At 44.7% G+C, this 7,718-nt stretch overlaps 1 pseudogene; it reads left to right on the forward strand.

Moving 5' to 3' along the window:
- The first annotated feature begins 3,705 nt into the window (after positions 1-3,705).
- LOC109490710 lies at positions 3,706-7,454 on the forward strand (annotated as a pseudogene).
- Positions 7,455-7,718: the final 264 nt, after the last annotated feature.

A 7,718-nucleotide genomic window follows, 5' to 3' on the forward strand; every position in this document is an offset into this window, starting at 1 on the left:
CAAGTCCCGAGGAGAAGAGCCACAGCCGACTCACACCTCGCACCAGCCATGAAGTGTTGTAAGCTGCTGGCTTGGGGGTTCTCTTGTGACTGCAGCACAAGTACCCCTTCTGACCAGTGTCCTTCCCCTTCAGAAAGTACCCAGACTCCGATCACTTCTACTCTTACCCTGGTTCGAGCCATCATCTTCCCATGCTTGGATTACTACCACAGCGGCTTACTGGTCTCCCTGCTTCTTTCCTCAGCCTTCTAGGGTCAATTTTCAGGAAAGCAGCCAGAGAAATCCTGTTAAAACCTGTTTCATGTCTCTGTTCAAAACCCTGCAATGGTTCTTTGTTTCATGAGCTAGCATGACTGGTGCCCGTTACCTCTCTCCTCCTCTGTCCCCATTCTCCTCCTTGCTCAGCGTGTTCTCTCCCACTCACCTCCTTGCTCTTCCTCAACTCAGCAGCCAGCTTCTCTCCTTCGGGCTTCTCTCGGAGCCCTTCTCTCTGCTGAGGCTGTTCTTCTCCAGAGAGCCCAGATCAAACTCCTCCTTCAAATTTTTGCTCAGATACCACCCTCTCAGGGAGGCCGGCCCTGACCCCTCTGTGGATGGTGGTACCCTTTCCCCTCCCCCCTCAGCACCTTTGATCCCCATTACCTTGCCCTACCTGTTTTCCACAAGCACGTGTTACCTTTCAACTACCATATTGTTTATTTTTTTACCTCATATTTCTTTACCTCCTATTTTTCTCTTTTACAGCTGGCCTCCCCCATTGGAATGTACATTCCACATGGGCAGAGATCTTCATTTATTCACTGGCTGTACTGGTTGGCTATTTCAGTGACAGCGCATGAAGTATTTAATACTTAAGCAAATTAGAGAAAATATTCACTGTAGAAGACAGGGAAGCTGGAAAAAGATGATGTTAGGAAGAGAGGATGGTTTGCAAATCAACACAGGAAACCAGGGCCCTTCCTCCCCCAGCTCTGAGGGTCAGGAGACACTGGTGCTGAGTGGGTAATCGGCTGTGACCTTGGTTATGCCTGTGGCTCTTCCCACTGGGAGCAAAACCAAAAATGCCTGTTCTTCTGTCCTGGTGCTTGGGTTTCTTATGTTTCAGACATGCCATAGTTAGTTATATAGAGTGCTAGCTTTAGAGCCAAGCTCCCCTGTGGCCTAGCCCTTTTTCTCATGTATGAATGTGCCACCCATCCCCACCTCTTTGTCTGTCCATGACCATGGATCCAGTAGAGGCCGAGTCCTCTCTTGGTGGGTAAACAACACAGCTCATTGATCTTCTGGTCCAGGAACCTAGGATGATGCCTGGCACATAAGAGCTGCTCGATAAATTAGTTGCTGAAAAGAATTCAGAAGAACAACCGAGTCCAGGAATAAAAGACATCTTCTTAAAGTGTGACTGTTCAACCAAGCTGTAGGCAAGCTCCGTCAGATAAGAGTGGACGACAGTAATTATGAGTGGAACAATTGTCTGATTGAGGCTTAACTGTGGGCTTGTTTCCCAGGAAAACACTGTGAAATATTTGGGGTCTTGGACAAAAGTTCAAGTCCAGTGTCACTTAAGGTCTTTAAATGATTAAAATGTTCTAACTGTTGGGCAACACTAGTTAACTTGCAGTTAGTGGTTAAGAACACAGACTCTGCAACCCGATTAGGTTCAAAGACTCTGCCACTTACTAGCTGTGTGCACTTGGGCAAGTTACTTAACCTCTCTGTGACTCTTTTCCTCAGCTGTAAAATGGTGGCAAAAATTCCTGCCTCACAGGGCTGCTGTGAAGTTAGATAAGTTAATGTGTAGAATCATTTATCTAGATCCCCAACACATAGAAAGATATGTTCGTTGTTTTGTTGTCATCATTATGTATTCTGTAGACGCCCTCTCTACCTGTTGTGCTAAGTGGATTCTGAAAGCCAGGAAGAGACTGAGTTTCTAAATACTATTGCCCAAATGTCTGTTCCGTATGCAGTGTGCTTGGTCAAAGTTGGCCCATTGGTTTCATATTTGTTTAACGTTTGATGGGCGGGGAGGGGGGCGTAAATCAGAGAACAACTTTTGTTCTTTCAAAATAGACTTTAGATTCTCTCCTCTCCTCAAATCCTCTCCTCCTCTTCCTTCTTCCTCTTCTTCTTCTTTTTTTAATTTCATTTTTAAATAATCCCCTCATCCAACGTGGGGTTTGAACCTACAACCCTGATATCAAGAGTCACATGCTCTACCTGATTGAGCCAGCCTGGCTCTCCTCCCCTTCTTAATCTGTAATAATATCCTGGCTTTCTTAGAAAAGAGGGAGGGGTCCAAAGGTAAAGAAGATTGTGACACAGCCCCCAGAAAGATGGGTCTTTTCAGGATGTGTGGAAATGTGCATTAAATAGGAAATGGGGATTACAGGTAAGCTTTCTTCTTAATACTTTTGCAGTTTATCCTTGAACAATGTAGGGGTTGGGGTGCCCACCCCCAAGCAGTTGAAAATCTGCATATAACTTTTGATTCCCCCAAAGCTAACTCCGAATAGCATGTCGTTGACCAAAAGCCTTACCGATAACAGTCTATTAACACATATTTTGTATATGTGTTACATATGTGTATTACATACTATCTTTGTACAATAAAATAAGCTGGAGAAAAGAAAATGTGAAGAAAATCAAAAAGAAGACACAATGCATTTACAGTACCATACTGTATTTATCAAAAAAATTTGCGTGTAAGTGGGGCCACATAGTTCCCACCCATGTTGTTCAAGGGTCAACTCTATTTTCTAGAACATGCCCAATGAATATGGATATATAAAAAATTAGAATATGATCTTTCATAAAATAGAGATTAAAAAAAAATCATGCCCCAATCTTGTTAAATAACTAAAAGATCGACTAAAGGAGGACCACGGAAGGGCAGGTCGAGTGCAGAGCAGGCTAGAGCCTGGAGCAGGAGGGAGCACGGGAGGAAGAATGTGGGAAACAGGAGTGAGAGGCAGGTTTCCCTACCGACCTCAAACCATTTGGAAGAGTGAAAAGAAAATTAGGAGACCAGAAAGACTCTTAGTTGACCAAAAAGCAATGTTTGAGCACCTACTGTATGCGAATCCCTATGCTAGATGCATACTGTAGGAGAGAGAGCGTTGAAGAAGCCAGGGTCTCTGTCCCCCTATTGCAGTGAAACAGGCACTTCAGAGGAGGACAGAGACTCTGCAGCACGTGCCTCACTCCCTTCTTTTGGAGGGAAGAAATCTTTTAAAAGCATGTCAGGCTTCTTCAAAGTATTCTCTGCACACCAAACCCAACAGGAATATCAGAGCTGACTGTGAAAATCGTAGATTGCCAGGCCTCCCTGTTCCTGATGAATCAGAATGTCTGGAGCCCAGAGCCAAAGACTCTGGCTTTGAATCAAGCATGTCTGGTGATTCTTAAGCACGATTCAAAGTGTTAGAACTCCCTCTGCTTCGTAGTAGGTACCGAATGAATTGTAAGAGAAATTGCTTTTGGCTGGAGGCTGGGGATGGGCAGTTGCACGGAGGAAAATTTGAACCAAGGCTTTGGCTGGATTTTGCTACCTGTGGCAAAAGGGAGGCGGTGTTCCAAGAGCAAGGAGCGGCTTGGTCCAAGGCCATGAAGTGCAGGGGGGCCAGTGACTGCAGCACAGGGAGGAGCTGACAGCACTGAGGTGTCAGGCAGACACGTGCCGCAGACACATCTTCTCCCTTGTGCATGGCCGTTCAGCAGTCTTTCAGGCTTCTCTTTTCCATGCGCCACCAGGATGACATTCGAGAAGAATTTCACCACGGAAAGCTGGTTTTGCTTTGTGCTCACTTGTCACTGAGTGAACGAAACTCCCCAGCTTTCCGCCTTCTGTCAAGTCAGCTGTCCTCTGAATTCAAGCAGAAGGATCAGAATTGGTTGCCACTCAGGCTGGAAGGTTGCTGTTCTTACCACTTGTGATACCAGGAGCTGAGTCTCTTTTACGGGGAACACGGCACCCTCCGTGCTCCTCTCACCTAGGGCAGGCCAGCACTTGGCGCACCGGGTGGATTTGCCGTCTTGGGTGGCCTCTGGGGTGAGTGAGACGCATGCAGCTGGAGATCAGATGTTACTAAATAGCATAAGTGTCCTGACCAACTGTTGGGTCTGCACGTGGCTTGGTGCCTCCCTTACTAGACCACCTGGAAGTTGTCAATCAACCGAACAACAAGCATTTAAGGACTGATCCTGCTGTTGACCTGTGCTCCCTCCCTCCACCCCTGTCTCGATTTCTAGCTGACGCTATTTGAGGGTTATAAGGGATGAGAGCTCGGTGCTCATCTCCCCGTGAAGCCTGGGGCCCGGGCTCACCACTCTGCAACCTCACCATGAAAATCCTGCCTCCTTTCTGGCCCTCCCCCTCGTGGGATAGCAGAAAAACACGAGCTGGGAGTACTATACGGACATGGTCCAAAGGGCATGGAGATATGCTGCCCAGATGTCCTTCCCAGGAAGGAGGTCCCAGCCCTGGGAGTGCTGTCAGCAGGCAGGTGTCACCCATCAGCCCTACGGGGTCTCCCCCAGGGCCATGTCCATACCCAGTGACTGACTGAGGCAGGTGTATACAAGCTCAGCTATTTGGCACAGTGTGGGTGACTCAGCTGCGTCTCCCAAACCTGCTTCCAGTCCCTTCCTTCCACGGGTGCTAATCCTAAAAGTATTCCCCGATAAACAGCCACAGCCTTAGTCCATTGTTAGTCTGCCTCCCAAACCCAACTTGCAACACATGAGTCCGAATTTCAACTAATCAGGAGTCCTGTGATCTTGAGGAAGCAATTTATTTTCTGTTAGACTCAATCTCCATCTCTGCAAAATGGGAATAATGAGTCATTTCTTCATTAGATTGTTGTGAGTGCACTTAGTTGAATAATGGTGCAGAGTAATCACTCATAAATATGAGATATCATAATCTTGGGTGAGTTATAGAACTTCTGTGAGTCTCAGATTCTTTACCTAAAAATGAGAATAACACCACTTACATTCAGGTATTTAGTTAGGATTTTATGACACATATATTATGTACTCAATAAATATTATCCTCCTCCTACCATTTTCCCTTTAAAATATCAATAGTACCTTTACGTAGTGAATTTTTAAAATAATCCGTGTGTATTTTTTTTGCCTGTGTGTATTTTCTTTCTCTTTATTGGTTACCTTTATCAGAGTGTAGGGTGGCTGTATTTGGAGGAAAACCAAATGCAAAGCAGAAAGGTGGGGCTAGGGTGTAGCTCTGGTGTGCCCCTCCTTTCTTCTGTCACGGTTCAAAGGCCATTCCTCCAGGAAGCTCACCCTGACTGACTCAACACATTACGCAAAACCCACATACAAACTTTGACTCCCCCCTCTTTTCTGCTGTTGTAAGCCTTATAAGATATATTCCTGTGGATGACAGATTTCTATGGTATATTGTCTCTGGGGAGTGGGGATCATACCTGTTTTTCAGAGGAAGTACGCTTGGCTGAACACTGCTTTGCTCCCCTGGAGTGTTCATTGGTTACTAGTTCGGGATGACTGACTCTTGCAACAGTGCGGAGTCCTGTCTAGCCCCGGGAGGTGCTCCAGGAACTCCTGCGGAGTAGAAAAGGGCTATGGGCGCCGAATGGGGTCTTCTGAGGCCCTGTGGTCCAGCTCCGTCACCCTAGTCATAAGGAAACTGCTGAGGTCAGCTCTCTTCAGATGATGACATTTAAAGGCTCATGTGAAATTTTGGTAGCCTCATCTTTATTACGTCTTCTCTGGTTTATAACTTGATAGTCTTTTTTTGTTTCTGCTCCAAAGCTCTGTCCGTTGCAGGAACATTGTCTTACACTGACACCTGCTGGGCAGGTGGGGAAAGAACGGATATAAGCCATACTGGTGTCGCTTACAGCTAGGAGCCGTGAAGTTCTGTCTTCCCTGATGCGTGTATCTTTAAGAAGCCTCTTTCTTACAACTCTCCTAGTTTTAAGCTTTTATTGCCCACATCTCCTACTAGATGTAAAGGTCTGTGTTAAATTTTAGGTTTCTCGGGTGTGATGATTTCATCCAGTTAACATGTGAAAAGCCCAGAATACCTTTAATCAATGTCATTCCACAGATATACTTACCATTTAATGATGAACGATAATCACACTCATTAAATGTGACCTTAATTCTGCAAGCATTGCAGCTGTGAACAGCTGATGTCAAGTGGGTCCAATGCAGAGTATGGGGACATTCTTCTTCCTTGATTCCCCCATTGGTGTGAGCAGCCAGATGCCCTCTGATCTGGATCAAAAGCTGTCCACGATGGCAGAAAGACCCATCCATGATGAACGTGGAAAATTCTTTCCTTGAAGGTTTCTCTGGGGAACCATGACCCCAGAAAAAATTCATCCAAGTGTTTCATCATCCTCATGCGACTGTGTTACAAAACCATCCCTCCCCTGATTTTATCTTAAAGTTCCTTTTGTTTCTTCTCCTAAGGTTTGGAAATGGTTAATCAAATTCTACTCATGAAAACTTTGCAAAATATACCAATAGGTTATATTCTAATTAGCTCCTTACCAATCCATTTGCTGGCACAGAGTGAGCCCTTAACTGGTATTAGAATTAGGCAGTAGTATTATATACATATACATACATATATATATTATATAATGTTTTATAATGTAGTATTATATATCTATATTATAGATATATAATACATACATGTGTACATATATAATACATACTATGTATATTTAAGTAGGCTCTACGCCCAACACAGGACTTGAACTCATGACCCAAGGATCAAGAGTTACATGCTCTACTGACTGAGCCAGCCAGATGCCCCCAAACCCTTTGCACTGTACTTTTTCCTTAGTTAATCATGTAATCAGTTTTGCTATATCTACTGAGAGAATAAAGACCATCCTCAGTGATCAGACTGTCGACATTCCAGAAAATGTCGCCATCACTCTGAAGGGAAGCACTATTATTGAGAGGGCCCCACAGGAACACTGTCAAGAGACTGCAATCACATCAATGTAGAACTCAGTCTCTTCGGAAAGAAAAAGAAGAGGCTCTGAGATGACAAATGGTGGGGAATTAGAAAAGAACTGGCTACTGTTTGCACTGTCTGTAGTCATGCACGGAACATGACCGAGGGTGTTGCGCTGGGCTTCTGTTACAAGATCAGGTCTGTGTATGCTCACTTCCCCATCAAGATTGTTATTCAGGAGAATGGTTCTCTTGTTGAAATCCGAAATTCCTTGGGTGGAAAACTCTATCCACAGGGTTTGGTGAGGCCAGGTGTTCCTTGTTCGGTAGCTCCAGTCCAGAAAGATGAGTTAATTCTTGAAGGGAATGGCACTGAACTTGTCTCAACTCTGCTGCTTTGATTCAGACAAGCCACCATGGTTAAAAACAAGGACATCAGAAAATTTTTGGATGAAATCTACATTTCTGAAGAAGGAGGTGTTCAGCAGGCTGATAAATAAGATGTCTAGCTACAGAAACAACAGGAGGCCGGGTGTTCTTTCAGGTTTATTTGTGATATTTTCTTTATTTTTTAAGATTTTATTTATTTGAGAGAGAGAGAGCGTAAGGGCAGGGGGAGGGAGAAGTAGACTCCCCTATTTGTGATATTTTAAAGATGCAATAAAAGCTGTATTGATTTGGGAACAAATAATGTAATCATTAAAAGTACTTTCTAATGGCTTCTAGTTTATCTCATGTGGGGTGTGTGTGTGTGTGTACGTATA

Source organism: Ailuropoda melanoleuca, chromosome 1 (genome assembly GCF_002007445.2).
Source record: "Ailuropoda melanoleuca isolate Jingjing chromosome 1, ASM200744v2, whole genome shotgun sequence".
Classification (NCBI taxonomy): Eukaryota; Metazoa; Chordata; class Mammalia; order Carnivora; family Ursidae; genus Ailuropoda; species Ailuropoda melanoleuca.